Source organism: Saccopteryx bilineata, chromosome 4 (genome assembly GCF_036850765.1).
Source record: "Saccopteryx bilineata isolate mSacBil1 chromosome 4, mSacBil1_pri_phased_curated, whole genome shotgun sequence".
Lineage (NCBI taxonomy): Eukaryota > Metazoa > Chordata > Mammalia > Chiroptera > Emballonuridae > Saccopteryx > Saccopteryx bilineata.
In genome coordinates this window covers 284,998,207-285,013,449 of record NC_089493.1, presented here as the reverse complement: position 1 = coordinate 285,013,449, position 15,243 = coordinate 284,998,207, and the positions used below count along the sequence as shown (strand labels likewise).

Sequence of the window (15,243 nt, the reverse complement as noted above, 5' to 3'; positions counted from 1 at the left end):
GTTCAGTAAAGGCCAGAAGGATGAGTGCTTTCATCTCTTCATGGGGTATTCTTCCAGAGTTCTGCACCTAACTCACTGAAACAGAAAAGGGAACGTATTAGTTTATACAACCAGAGCATAGAGTAGCTCTCTCTTGCCCATTTTCTCCCTTCCTCTCACCTCTATATCTTGTTTTTGTTCCTACTTTAGATGAAATTTTATACATGGTGGGGATCTTGGCAGAAGTGTCTTTGGCATTCCTCTTTATGGTTTAGTTGTCGGGAGAAATAGTGACTTCCCTTTCCTAGCTCCAATGTGAAAATTCTCAGGGGAAAGGTTGTCATGGGCCCTCCTGGGCCATTTGTCGACAGGCAGGCCAAAGGGGTTAGGGTAGTATGATTGGCCCAACATGAGTGCAGGGTTAGATTGGGTGCTCCTGTTACCAGTTGAACATAGATAGGGGATTGGTGGCACAGACAAGGCCACCAGGAGATAGCACTGTGAATTGGGTCTCCCACAATAGATGATTCTGACAAAGCTACTTGCAATGCCCTATTTCTTAGCCACTTCTGCTTCTTTTTGGAATAAGGCAGGCCACTGATACATTTATCAATAAGAAATACGATTTTGTTATGGCAGAAATGAGGATGAAGTTAAAACAAAGAAACCCCCAGAGGGTTATCAGTAACCAGGAAATGACAAATAAATTAGTTCTGCCTTATTGTTCTTGATTATTTGTAGTTTTGAAGGCATGGGTGAATAGGAGATCAGGGTAAAGGTGAGTTCTTAGGCTCTCAGCCTGGAGACAATTAAAAAATAGAAACCCAGTACTTCCAGTTACCATGGGAGCATCTTCACAAATCTTGACTATGCAGAAGATAGGGGCTGTGGCCAGAGAGGGAAATAATTCCAAGACTTGGGAAGCTCTGCAGACCAAACAAGGTAGCTTCTAAGAGATGAGTTGAGTTGTAAATACAGCTAAAATATTACATTTGAGGTTTTTATGTAGACATATTTTGGAAACATATTTATTTTCTTGTCTGTAAAATTCTACATTGTCCTAGAGGCTGGCCTGCATAGCTTTTAACTTAATAATATACAAGGTGGGCAGTGTTTGCAGAGGGATGAGGTCACTTAACTACATAGACGGTGTCACATTTTTAATTAACTATTGATTTGTAGGATTGTGTATTGAGGTTAATCAGCTTCAAGAAGAACAGATAACTTGACTTACTTGGCTTCCCTTAAACTCAAGAACATAAATCTGATGTGGAATGACTGCATATTAGAAATACAACTTTATTTATTTATTTATTTATTTTTGTCTAGAAGTAATCAATGCAGCCTTGAAGAACAAGCGCAATTCAACCTTCTATTTGTGAGAACCTTGTTTCATTTTTTTTCTTGGGTTATGGAGTAAAAGGGGACATATTTCTTTCTTGTTTGTAAATACCTCATTATATAAGGTGAGCAAGGGACAAATGCAGTATTTTTCCAACAAGGAGTCACAGTACATCCCAGACCTCGCTGGAGCTAAAGGACAAGGATTAGTCAGGGCAGAAATATTGTTGAGCTTCCTAATAACTCAGGAGAATCTTCAGGTTAAATTTTAAATTCTGGTGACAAGGATGAGAAAAATACACCAAGTGAGAATTCAGACTTGCTGAAAGATGACTGCTTCTCAGTGCCGGGTGGATGAAGCATGATTCCGTTTGTTGTGAGGTTGGGATCTAAGAGTGAATTTCAACCACATGGTTCTTTATCTGGCAGCCTCCCAGGAGATCTCGGAGCTCACGTCTTTCTTGGCTAAATCAAAACCAACAAACACAAGCAGCTCACCTAGCTGTCATTCTGGAATTTGGGAATGGCTACAGTTCTGTAAGCGTGGGCAGAGAAAAGCTAAGGAGAGGGTGCCCAAGGCACCACGGTACTTTTTACTTTTCACTCCCCTACAAGGTTTGGAGTTTCGAACCCTTTGTGATTTCCTATATTCTTTTTTGTTTAATTCCAGCTTGTGTTTACTATTAGTCTGTATTAGTTACAGATGTGTAGCATAGTGGGTAGGCAATCATGTATTAATATTTTACAGGGTAATCACAAACAACATTTCAAGCACACACCTGGCCCTATACATTCCTATGTTCTTTAGATGGGCTTGCTGACTACTGGGTACAAAGGGCGGGTCAGCACTTCTCCCTTTGTGAGCAACTCTCTTTCATATTCAGAGTAATGTTGTTTAGTTCATGTAGTCCCCAGTGGTCATGTGACTCCAGTTTGTCCAATCAGATGGCTTGATCCTGCTGGACACATTGATTGGCTTGGGAACGGACATATCTAAGAATATCTCTGTTGCAACCACTCAACTCTGCCATTGTGGAGAGAAAGTAGCCATGGACAATATATGAGTGAATGGATGGATATAGCTATGTTGCCAATAAAACTTTATTTGCAAAACCAGCTGGTGGGCCAGATTTGACCTGCAGACTCTAGTTTGCTGACCCCAGAGTTAGACTAATTGGTACATGTCGTTACCCTGGTGACTGTTATCTGACTGGTCGACATGTCCTAAAGTTGACCTAGTAATGCTGAAAGGAACTTATATCTCATGTATGAGAGAGAGGGCTTCTCTGCTTCCTCCTGGGAATGAAAGTGGAACATGGTGCCCCACATGACATCACAGCGATGCTGTGAGCAGGCAGGGGACCAGCCTCAGGGTGGAGTGCAGATTGAAGCTGGCAGAGGAGAGAGATGGAAAGAGTCTGGGATCTCGATGGGATTATCCAGGTACATAAGGCACTCAGACCCTGCCTTACCACAGGCCAGCTATTCATGCAAGTAGGCCATACAGATTTCCTTATTGAGTGAGCCAGCTTGAGTACGGATTTCATTACTTGATTTTAAGAGCATTCTAACCAGGACAGTGTTCAAATAGATTTGAATGAATCTGGATCATTGGTCACTGAGTGAACCTGAGTAGTTTGGGGACACACCTTAAATTTCGGAGGGTGATATCATACATTCTTCAGAACAGGATCATATGCCAGAGTGGAAATTCCTATTATGTGGAAAATGGACTCAGAGCAGGAGAGTATGAATTTGGGACCCAACAGTGTTTATCATAAGGTTATTATTTGGTCTTTTGACTAAATTTGGAAGTAATTTATAATTGTTATGGATCCATTGATTTAGGAAAAAAAATGTTTTCTCAAAGAAAGTGAAGATACAGGAGTTTTGACCAACTGCTTCAGGCTGCAGGCAGGGGCAGGATGGGGACCTAGGGTGAGGCGTGGGTGGCGGTCCTCACAGAGGAGCCTCTTTCGTCTTTGACCCTGACCCCAGCCATCGCCCTCAGGCTTCATCCAGGTGGCTCAGGACAACAGCACGTTTGTAAAGCTTTTGTTCTGTTTAAAACATTTTATTTTTTGGTCGAGAGTATACATAATAAAAGTTACCATGTTAACCATTTAAAGTGTAGCATTTAGAGGCGTTAAGTACATTCACATTGTCGTGCAACCATCACCACCACCCTCTCCAGAACTTTCCGGCCCCCACACTGAAACTCTGCAGGCATTAGACATGCACTTGCACCCTCCTCTCCCCCACGACCATTCTGCTTCCTGCCTGTGAGTCTGATGATTCTAGGTACCGTACGTGAGTGAACTCATACAAGATATATTGTTGTTTTTTTAAGAAAGAGAATACAGAGCCCACCCCTCCCACTCCTTCAAGAAGGGAGCAGGGGTCCAGGTGGGGGTGGGAGATGCTCTCTCAGAGTCTAAGCTCGCCTTGGTACCGCCCCCCCCCCCCCCCAGTAACAATGACGAAAGCAGGCCGTGGCTCTGACCTGGGCCCGTAGGATGGGTCGGTGCGGACTGGCCCCTGGACCTGCCCCAGAGGTTGTCGGCAGGGGCAGGGGGCGGGGGCGGGGCAGTCAGCCAGCAGTGTGACCTGCCGGCAGAGGCTGAGTGAGCAGAGGGTAGAGGAGGAGAAGGTGCGGGTGGAATAGCACCCCTCGGCCATGGTCCCATGTGTCCCCACTCCCCACGTGGCCCAGCTGCTCCTCCAGGCTGCCAATTCCCTCCCCTCGCTCCTTGACAAACGCTCTTAGTGCCCACAGCTCCGGCATAGCCCCCTCCGACTCCCCGGCCTCCCCAGCCCCAGCCAGGCTGCTACCGGGGGTGGTTGGACCGGTGGAGGTGGCAGGTGTGGGGGTCCCCAGGTGAGTGGAGCCAAGGGCCACGCCAGGCTGGCTGTCAGCGCCTTGTCCCGGCTGACCTGCAGGTCCCGCTGTTGGCTGGGCACAGAGGCCTTCCACAGGGCGATGAGGACGGGATGGGTGCCCCCCCTGCTCACCCACTCCTCTGCCTCCAGGGCCGCCTGGGGTCCTGCTGGGTCAGGCCACGGCTCATCCTTTCCAGCGCAGTCATGGCAATGGACTAGCACTTGCGTTCACGCAGTCGGTGGAACCCGGCCAGCTCCCACTGGCGGACTCCCGGGCCTCTCTTGGGCACGCCGCCCCTGGTGGGCGTGTTCAGGAACTGGGTGTGGCGGGGCTCCTCTGTGACTCAGAGTGCCGGATGCTGGAGTTGCCCTGGTGGCAGATAAAGATCACACTGGAGTTGGGGTCGTAAAAGGGCACCAGGGTCCTGCTGCTTGAGTCCAGCTCCTGCAGGGCCAGGGGTTCTTGGAGGTTTTCCCAGAGTGCCAGCACCACGTGCTCACGTGGCTGAAGCCTGGGGTGAACACCGTGCCATCCGCCAGGAAGATGCCCTGCTTCCCTTCGTCCGTCCCCTCATGAGCCTTCTCCTGCTCTGCCACCAGGGTGCCCCAGGGTCGACGACGCACACTCTCCTGTCCTTTCACACAGACCAGAAGGGGCTGCCCTTGTAGGTCCAGCTGACATTGTAATGAGGTCGGGGTGCAGGCTGGCCAGGCGGTACAAGCTCCTCGGCTGTGCCCGCGTTCCACGTGAGCGCCACGTTGTCGCAGCCTGTGTTGAACAGCACATGCGGCCGTGGTGCCAGGTAAGGATGCCCACTCACTTGGTGTGCCCCTCCAGCACCTGCGCGGGCTCTGTCAGTGGGGAGCTAGCTGGTCCTCTGGGACCTGCCACACCATGACTGTCCAGTCCTCTGAGCTGCGGGCGATGACTTCATCGCTGCGGGGACACCAGTGGATGTCCAGGTCAGGTCCCCTGTGCCCATCCGCCCCTGGGCAGGCCTGTCAATGCGGCCTGTGGGGGGCGCCTGGGAACCGCAGCACCAGCCTCTGGGAAGCAGGGAGGCAAGATGTGTCTTTTTGTGTCTGGCTTATTTCAGTGAGCATGTCTTCAAGGTTGTAACATGTTATATTTTGTTAAAAAATCTTTTTTATTTATTTTTGCGGAATTGCACATTTTTTAGAAATTGTTATTCCAAATGGTGAGTTCAGAAAGAGAGATACAGTAAGACATTAGGACTAACCCCCTCCCCCCCAAATTAAAATAAAAAAGAAAAGCCAGTGTGTAGCCCAAGGCTCTGCTCACTGTCAGCATCTGCAGCTGCTTTAGTTTCTCTTTATCTGTGTCCAGGATGGCTCCTTGAACTCCGCGTGCTGTGATCTCCAGTGTCTGTCTCTCTGTGCTGAGACCCTGTCACAGGCAGAGTGGGAGGGGCGTGGGCTGTCATTTCCTAGCCCCGAGCCATTAGGGTTCTGAGCCTCAGTTTCTTCACCTGTAAGATGTGGATAATGACTGTGGTAAGTGTGTAGATATATGTGTGTGTGTGTATTTAGATGCATGAATGAAACCACACTCGAAACAGCATTCTGCAACTTCCTTTTTTTCATAAGCCATACGTATGTCTTGCAGATCTCTCCATGTCAACATGTACAACTTTGCTCCATTTCTTAGCAGCTGCGTATATTCTGCTTCATGGCCACTTATTTAGCCCCTCTTCCAAGTGTGGACATGTATCCTGTTTCTGGTGATTTGCTTTCCTAAATGATGCTGCAGTGAATTTCCTTGTACACCATCTTGGCTCAGGCATGTAAGCATCGCTCTAGGATCAGTCCCTAGAAGTGAGGTTTCCGGGGCAGAGGGTATGAGCATTTAACATTTCAAAAGATGTGACCAACGTAGACAGTTTCATTTGCAAGAGTGTTTTGTTAGAACAAAAACCTGTTAGCTTAGGTCCACCTTGTAAATGTTATAGTTGAGTAGTTCATTTATTAAATCGATTTGTGTTCTGCCTCTTCTCCAAAAGGGCTCAAGGAAGCTTTTCGCAGGAGGCAAAACAAATAAGGCTGAAAATAATAAACAGACAGCGAAAAGCCGGCACGGTAATAGTAACTGCTAACGCTTATTTTGAGAACCTGCTCTGTGCCCGACACTGTTCCCAGTGCTGTGTACGTATGAACCCATCTAATTCTCACAGTCTCACTAGAAAAGGATTGACACCCTTATGTTATAGATGGGGAAACTGAGGCCCAGAGGGGCTAGATCACTTGTTCAGTGTCACACAGTTAGTTAGTGGTGGAGCTGGGATTTGAACCAAGGCAGTTTGGTTTCAAAGTCTGCTCTCTTCGCGATTATAATGTCCTGCTCCCCCCCCCCCAAATCAGGAGTTAGGGAGAGGAAGGGGGGAAGGTAGACAAATAAGATTATCAGTATTACTGTGATTGATTTATTCAGCCTTGTATTCATTCAGCCACTCATTTATTCACTCACCCATTCAACAAATAATTATCCAGGGCTGCTCTTTGCCACGAGTGCTGGGGATAACAGTGAGCGAAAGTATGTGTCTTGACCTCTGATTTATTGTGAAGGTCAAATCACTACATGAATGCCCTCCCCTGGGTGCCAGACATTCTGATTGATGAGTTCATTCAAGAGTGAAGCCCTCTGAGCCCCCAGGACTTCAGCCACAGTATTGCTGTCCTGGTCCCCTTCTTGCGCCATCAGCCAGGGCCTGAGGCCTGATCTTGTAGCTCGTCAGAACCCCCTGGGAGGGGAAGGTGGGCAAGTGTGCAGGCCGTGCCGAAGTCTGGTCCCTGCACTGAGCTGTGACATATGACGTCCTTATTGTTAGGGTGTGGTAGCCTCTGGTCCCAGAGGGAAAGGGGACAGTCTTGAGTTTCTGCTTCCTGTCCTCTGGTGAGGAAAGTGCTGGCCACATGGGCTCTCACTTTGCTTGGACACCTGATTGGCCAGGCTTGGATAAATCAAAGTTTCTAGACTTAATTTTCCCATCTGTAAAGTGGCAAAAATCAGTACCATTTTTGCTTTGTGTATTGAAAGCCTGCATAAAGTAAACACAATACAACAAACAAACAAAATTTCCATTCCTTCAACAGGTAATTGTTTAGTCCTCAAAGGTGCCAGGCACTGAACTAGGCACTAGGGCAGGATGACCAAGCTCCACATTCGTGGAGCACCCAGGCTTGTGGGGAGACAGACGTGAATCAAACTGTCCCAGCACAAGTAACAGCAGGTGTTTATGGAGTGCTCACTACCTGCCAGCACTTACTTAGCTTACTTATTTCTAAGCACACTACTGACGTCAGCTCTGTCCATCTTTATAGCAGCTCTAAGAGGTGGGTGCTTTTATAGCCCCCCACTTTTTAGGTGAGCAGACTGAGGCACAGAGTGATTAAGTAACATGCTCAAAGTCACATATAATAGAAGGAGAAATGAGGATTTACCCACAAGTCCCCAATTCCCATACCTGTATCCCTCAACAGGACACCATCTTGCTCCTATGCTATAAAGTGATATGGAGAAAAAGAATTGGATCATCCATGAGGGAATAATAGCTGAGGGTCTGATTTAGATTGGGGCTTTGCAGAAGACTCCTGGAAGGAGGTCGCATTGGAGAAGAGATGTTAAGAAAGAAAAGGAGCCAGACTTGCAAGGCTGGGTGTGTGTGTGTGTATGTGTGTGAATTAAAAAGAGGCAGAGGGAATGGCACATGCAAAGATCCTGAGGTAGGCAAGGCTTTGGGGGCAATTGCAGTATAGCAAGAAAGCTTGGGCAGCTGGGATTGTTGAATTGAAGGTGCCTTTGAGACTTGCTGCAGTGCCTGGCACACTGGCAGAGCTCAATGGAAGTTGGTGTTTGCTGTGTCCTTTAGAAGAGATGAGAAATCAGACGAGCCAGGGAAACAGATTTCAGGGAAAGCTTGCTGCCCCAAGCCTGTACGTGAGAAAAGGAGGTACCATCTCAAGGCATTCGCATCAGGAGCAGATACAGGACATCCCATCTGGTCTCCTTCGCCAGTTGTGGGTCCTGTGGGGGACTTTCTTGCTGGGGAATCCTGGAGGGGCTTTGGGTCCCCACCTTTCGGGGAATCCTCTTTTGCTGAGTTCACTGTGCCTGTTTCCTCCCCTGGCCTTTCCCCGCCCCAGCCCCCATCAGCCCTGGAACAGGAAGAGGTAGTTCCAACTTGCTTTGAAAGCTGAGCAGATAAAGCTCTTTTACAATTGGTTCCATTGTAGAGACAGCATTCGACTGATTTATTCAAATCAATTCTGAGTAAAAGCCATAAAAGAGAGCTTAAGAATGAGTTCAGTTGTCCCGAGGAAACCCACCTGATTGATGTATTAGCACCTGAAGCAGGTAGGCCTGTGACTGGTTCCAGAGAGGACTGGGGATCAACTGGCACTCCAGGCAGATTCAGTGAGCTTTTTCCTGGGGGACTGACGTTGGAGGTGGCCCCCACCGGTGGCTGGGGATGCCGTGCTTCTTAAGCTCCCGGGTGGGGAGAGGGTCCAGTGCTTCTTCTTCTGTGGCTCTTGTGGGGCAGGAAGCCTTGTTACGAAGCACCTTTTGGGAATGCAAGCTGCTGTAGCTGGAAGAACAATCAGATAACCCGGGTGGAGCCCCTCCTTGTTGGCAGCCGGAAGGCCGGCGTCCTGGAGGGAGGTGGAGGCCTAGAGAACTGCAGCACCTTGCCAAGTTAGCGAGGGAGCCGGAATTCAAACTCAGGTCTCCCGGCAACCTTGTCTGGCGCTGTTTGCATCGCGACATCAGTGTCCTGGCTTGAAAAATACACCCTGTCAGTAAGGTCTATTATCATTTATCCAGTTAAAAACAGCTATGTTTTGATTTAAGTCAATTTCCTTTTCTTTGCTACCCTGTATACATAGAGAAAAACTCATCGTCATTGCTTTTATAAATATTTCTTGTTGAGATTGAAGACAGGAGGAAAAATAATTTCTAAGCTTGCTAAAGCCCAATTAATTGATCTTCCCTGCATAGAACTAGTTTTCAACCCTTTCAACCACGTTGTTCTTGTCGTTTAAACACTTATGCCTGCGTCTGTCACTGACTAGCTGTGTGACTCTGATCAAGTTACTCAACCTCTCTGAGCTTCAATATTCTCAGCTACCTGATGGAAATAGTGCCCGCCTCACAGAGTTGTTGTCATAATTAGATGACACAATGCATATAAAGCAGTTAGCAGTGCTTGGCTTTATCAATTGTTCAAAAATGTTAACTCTTTTAGAATTCTTTGCTCAAGGTAATAAACCTCTTCCCAGGTGGATCGTATCTGTTGGTTTTTCCTGTTCTAAAGCTGATTTGACCAGCATCTCATCCTATTGCTAGGGCTGTTCACGAACACGTCCCTCTCGGCCTAGCCCTCCCTGTCTCCCCCACGCATCTCTGTACACACCGAGCCCATTATATGCACACCTGGATGTGCACAACATGGACTCTCTTTTCTGGGCTTAAAGTAAGAGATGGTAGCACGTGTGGGTGGGTGGTAAGAAAGGGTGAGTCCTTACTTCTTAGCCCATTTAGTCCCCAAGATTTTCCTTGCCCTGGACTGGGATGGAAAATGTCACATTTGGAGTTAGTGCATCCTGGGACCAGTAAGTGCAATGTCCACCCAGTATTTAACCCCTTTGATCCCTTATCCCTTCTACAGGGGCTCAGTGCCCAAATCAATCAGATGTCAGAGCCAAGACAAGGCATCTCCAGGTGGTGCTTGTGCCTGGTACCCACACAAACTATGTTTTCTTGGCCAGCTGGACTGTGTCCCTGTATCTGTCATAGACACTTCCCTCCATGGGCACAATTTTGACATCACCACAGGTGTGCTCAAATAGGATTAGGTAGAGGGGAAGAAAAGGAAAGGGAAAGAGGAAGGATAAGAGAAGGAGAGGAGGAGGGGGAGAAAGAAGGGGTGTGAGAGGGATGGACGAGGAGAGAGGAGGACTCAGAAATCCAGTCATCCACTGTCCTAAGGAAAGGGGGAGATTTGCTCTGGCCGTGGTGCTGAAGTACAAGTCTAGCTGCTAGGAACCTTAAAGAAGTGAGCCAACCAGCAAGAAAAGGGATGTGTGGTGAGGGTCATCAGGGATTATGTATTGACAAAAGAGGAGAAAGCCCAGAAAGAACAGAGAAAGTGAGAGAGAGAGAGAGAGAGAGAGAGAGAGATAAAGAAAAAGAGATAAGAGAGTTAAGAGAGGAAAAAGATGTTTGCCAAGAGATAGTAGTGGGAAGGCTTCTGCCTGGATAAGGGGTCAAATGTCACAGACTCACAATCGGAAGACAACACATACTTTTTTTTTTTTTTTTGGTAAGCATTTTCATTCACCTCCCTGAGGGGTGGGGGGGGGAGAGAGCGAGCAAGAGCATGTGTGTAAGAACAGGAGTTATTATTACTATATGAATGCTGCTCAGCATTGGAGCCATTGCTCGGAGAACTATTTTACTCATGCTCATGAAACAGTATAGTAGCAGAGCTGGGGCACAAACACAGGTGCCCTTGCCCACTGGGACTTGCTGAGGACTGGCAGCTCTGTGGGAGGAGAGATGAAAGATACTTCTGTTTTGTCTTAGGAATCTTTGACTCCTTGCTTGGCCAGAGGGATGGGGAATCTCCTACTCTATCTGGATAACCAAGGGCCTCTCTCAACCCATGTGGTTGATTTTTGGTTGTCTCTGGAGCAATCTTCTGGAGGTAACCAGGGCTAGCCGTCTGCCCTCTGTGCCTCACACGAACCCTCCGGGGACTCGCTGCTCCCCACTAAGCCCAGGGCTTTCCATGCAGGAGGATGAGATGTTGGGCAGGTGGCTGCATCATGGCCCAGCGCTCAGACTTGGCAGACAGCTGTACTTGGGTTCAGACCTGATTCCCTTCACTTCCTGAGGTCTGCGTGAGCTTTGTTCACCTCTTATTTTGTTACAAATATGGATGCAGAGGCTCTTGGGTGGTGAGTTGTGGTTGAACACAAGAAAGAGATAAAGATGAGGCTCTTGCAAATGTGAACCCTGGAATTAGAATAGAACATACTGTGATCTTTGCTGGTCCTAAACAGTCAAGTCAATCTGATATTAAAGTGATCGCCAGAAAGGTCTGAGAGGTTAAGAGTCTTGGCTCGATGCAGACATATGAGTTTCAAGTCCAAGCTCCACCCCTTACGAGTTGGGAGACCTTGGATCAGTTAACTTCTCAGAGTCCCAGCTTCCTCATCTGTAAAATGAGGATATTAGTGACAACAACAACAATAATATCGCCCCAATGGGTTGTAGTGAAGATCTAATGAGCGAACACACATAAAGTGTTTAGAACAGTGCATGGCACATATAATACTAAGCTCTCAGAAACACCAGCTATTTTTTTTTGGCTAATATTATTACCATTTTTCTTATCAACCGGATGGCATGTGGAATAACTTGTACTCTGTCCTCAGTTTCTTTATCTGAAAAATGGGGCTGTTGGTAATAACTACCTCACAGAGTTAAGATGAGAAAGCAACGGGATCATATAAAGTGCCTCAGGCTGCCTGACCTGTGGTGGCGCAGTGGATAAAGCGTTGACCTGGAAATGCTGAGGTTGCCGGTTCGAAACCCTGGGCTTGCCTGGTCAAGGCACATATGGGAGTTGATGCTTCCAGCTCCTCCCCCCTTCTCTCTCTCTGTCTCTCTCTCCTCTCTCTCCCTCTCTGTCTCTGTCTCTCTCTCTCCTCTCTAAAAATGAATAAATAAAATAAAAATAAAATTTAAAGTGCCTCAGGCAGTGGTGGTACCCAAAGGCACTTCCTTCTTTCCTTGGTCATGTTCAAAATCAAGGTGTAGTAAATATTGGAGTGAACGCAGTTTGCTGTTTCTTCCTTTTTTGGGGGGTCACAGAACTTGTTGCAAATTTAAATGCAGAGTCAGATCTTTTGAGAAAAAAAAGAAATATGCACATATCATTTCAGTGGTCCAGTCGTTCACGAGTTATTATTATTACGGGTTTTTATCTTATGGCCCCCAAAATAATTTTAATCTCCCCTTCACACAATGAATTACATAGACTTGCCTAGAAAAAAAAGAATGTGATGCATAAAAACCTGCCTTTAAGCGTCCAGCTCTGGTGATGGTGAGATGTTAGGGGTCTGAGGGCCCCAGGAGGCTTGGCTGTGAGTCTGTGGAGAGGCTTCTGAGCTCAGGACCCCTGCCTGCTTCGGGACCCATTGCGATCAATGAGTCCGCCCCACACCCCTGTCTGGGGCCATCTCACGGCTCAAGATGATGGCGTTGGGTATTGGAGGGGTGCTGTCTTCCTTCTCCCCCGGTGCTGTCTCTCGTGCACGCAGGCTGCGTGGGCGCTGCCTTTTACTCTCTCTTCAATAAACTGCAATTTATGGTGCAGTTGTGCCAGGGTGAAGGCAGGGATTCATCTTCGTTGTGAGTGTTGTACTTGTATTAAAAGGCAATTGGAGCAATCAACATCCCATGGCAGAAAACACTGGGACACAGCACATACCCATTTAGTAAGAGCAAGAGGGGGGGAGATCTGGATAGTCAAGATAAATATCCACGCACCCAGGATGCCTCTAGGGAGGGCTGGCAGGAATGGGTTAGGCAAATACGAATGTCTGATGTTTGTGTTCTTGTCCTGGCAGATGCTATCTCATCAACTTGGTTCGGAGCCAAGGAGAGAAAACTTTGGGTGCTGGGGGGGGGGCATGGAAGAGGCCCTCAGACACTCTGTTCATGAATTGGGTAAGTAGATGAAGAGCTGGATTGAATGATACTTGGGAGGAGAAGGAGAAAAACACAAGGATCTAGTCACATCCCAGAATTAAAGACAAGAGGGAAAAAGTGACATGTTTGAACCTGGAATCTGATGATTTGTTGGAATGTCATTTGCATCTTGATAATATAACAAGAAAAATTTAAATTAGGAATAAGCCACCCACAGGTTTATGTCCTTATAGTAGGGCTGATGGAAAGCTTGTGATGGCCCTGGTAGGAACTATGGGGTCCCCAAGAAATGTGCAGGTTCAGGACATACTGATACACATGTGTTCCAAATGAAGTGAAGCAGGGAGACTATCAGCAGGGCTACATGACACTTGGGCAGATAGTTTGGGGGGGAGACAGCCACCCTGTCCCCAGTGACCACAGATGGAAAGTATGGTAGGATTTATGGAGTTCTCTCAGCAATATAGAGCAACACAAATCCTATTTTTCCTGTTCAGTATATTGGGGGTCATGGCCGACATTGGGAGTCATGGTTGTCATTGGAAGTCTTGGCTGACCTTGAAGATTATAGCTGGCCTTGGGAGTCATGGCTGACAGCCGATGAAGATGCTGTATGTGGTGTGTAGGCACCAGATGCTACATGACTTGCAGGGCAGTTGCCCGAAGAAGTTATGGGTTTGGAAGGGTCAGTACTCTGTGTTGTGATTTCTCTTTGGAGAGGAAGCATCAATACCTTGGGACTGGGGGTCTTCCCTTATGGGGGCCAGTGCCCAGATAGCGGGGACGGGGAGAGTGCTCGTCTCATCTTGATGGTGCCCTGGCCCTCAGCCAACACCCTAAGGTGGGCATTAGTGGGAAGAGGGTTGTCCTAACTGCTGAATTCCTCCCTCTACCTCCCAAATGGCTAGAAGTTTGCAAGAGGGATTTCAGGGGGGAAGCTGTGGGTTTTCCACTCAGCATGCCCTAATTCACGACCAGCTCACGATGTCAGACTCAGGGTCTTGTGGCAGACCTGGCTCCAGCGAAGGACGCAGCTGCCTGCCCCGCCCCCCGCCCCGCCCCCAGCCCTGGCCTCTGACTTCCTGCCTTTGGCTGTCAGTCTCATCTTTATTCAGTCTCCCTCCTTCTCCCCTCACATCTGGAAGCCTTAGGACTCTAATTTCAGGACCAGACACGCTTTCCTGATAAGAAAACATGGGTTAATGTTATTTAAAAAAAATAGATACACTTTCTTTTTGAGCCTTTATGGTATGCCAGGCTAAGAGCTTTCTGTGCAGAATTTTGTTCAGTTCTCACAATAATCCCACGAGGTACTGTGGCGCCATTTTCCAAAGAGGGAACTGAAGCTGCCCAAGTTCAGGTTCCCCATTTGAGGTTATGGAGCTCAGCGTGAAGCTGGAAGCCCAGTCGCGCTCTGTCCCCAGCTGAGCTAACCTGCTCTCTAAGCCCACTGTGGAAGGATGACCGGGCAAAGGAGCTCCCCTCCCAAGTTCTCCTGATTCCGCTCTGCTTACCTCTTTCTGCCTGGAGCCAGCCTGGCCGCTGCCGGGTCGGGCTCCGTAGCAGATGTTGTTGGGACCTTTACCCACCTTTACCCACTTGCTCTCACCACTTCTGCACATGCTAACTTACCTTTGCCTGAGGCTCTCTATGGCTACCAACTCCCACTTGCCGCAAGTACTTGGGAATTAAGACCCTCTAGGATGCTCTGGCCAGGTAGCTCAGTTGGCTAGAGTGTCATCCCAAGGTTGTGGGTTCAATCCCTGGTCATGGCACATACAAGAATCAACCAATAAATACACAAATAAGTAAAAGAACAAAATGATGTTTCTCTCTCTCTCTCTCTCTTTCTCTTTTTCTCTAAAATCAATAAAAAAAGACCCTCTAGAGAGTAAGCTGCCAGTCTAGATGTTGATACTTGGTGGATGAACACCCCAGCTCCTGGACCTGAGGTGGCATGACTCCGAGGGGCACTGTCTACACTTTCTCCCCGTTGGCTTAGCTCTAGGTGTTCACAGGGGCTACTTGGTTAACAACAAACCCTTTGTAAGCTGCCCTCCCTTCTCCATCCCATGTCCCCAGTCTATCACCCGAGTTTCCCAAAACCACTTCCAAAATAAACTGCTTACATTTGAATACTTTGGGGGGGCCCAAGGCTGTCTTTGGGGTCAAGTGCACCTTCTCAGTGGCTGTGTGGGTTAGGATGGCAGTCCAGAGACCCTGCCCATGCAGACGGTATGTGTTTTTTCAAACAGCCCATAACCTCTTTCACTGTTTCCATCACTTTAGCTTGTTGTTTTACTTATTTT

General features: G+C 47.9%; 1 pseudogene; it reads right to left on the bottom strand.

Moving 5' to 3' along the window:
* Nucleotides 1-3,910: 3,910 nt before the first annotated feature.
* Nucleotides 3,911-14,556, bottom strand: LOC136335725 (coronin-1B pseudogene; annotated as a pseudogene).
* Nucleotides 14,557-15,243: the final 687 nt, after the last annotated feature.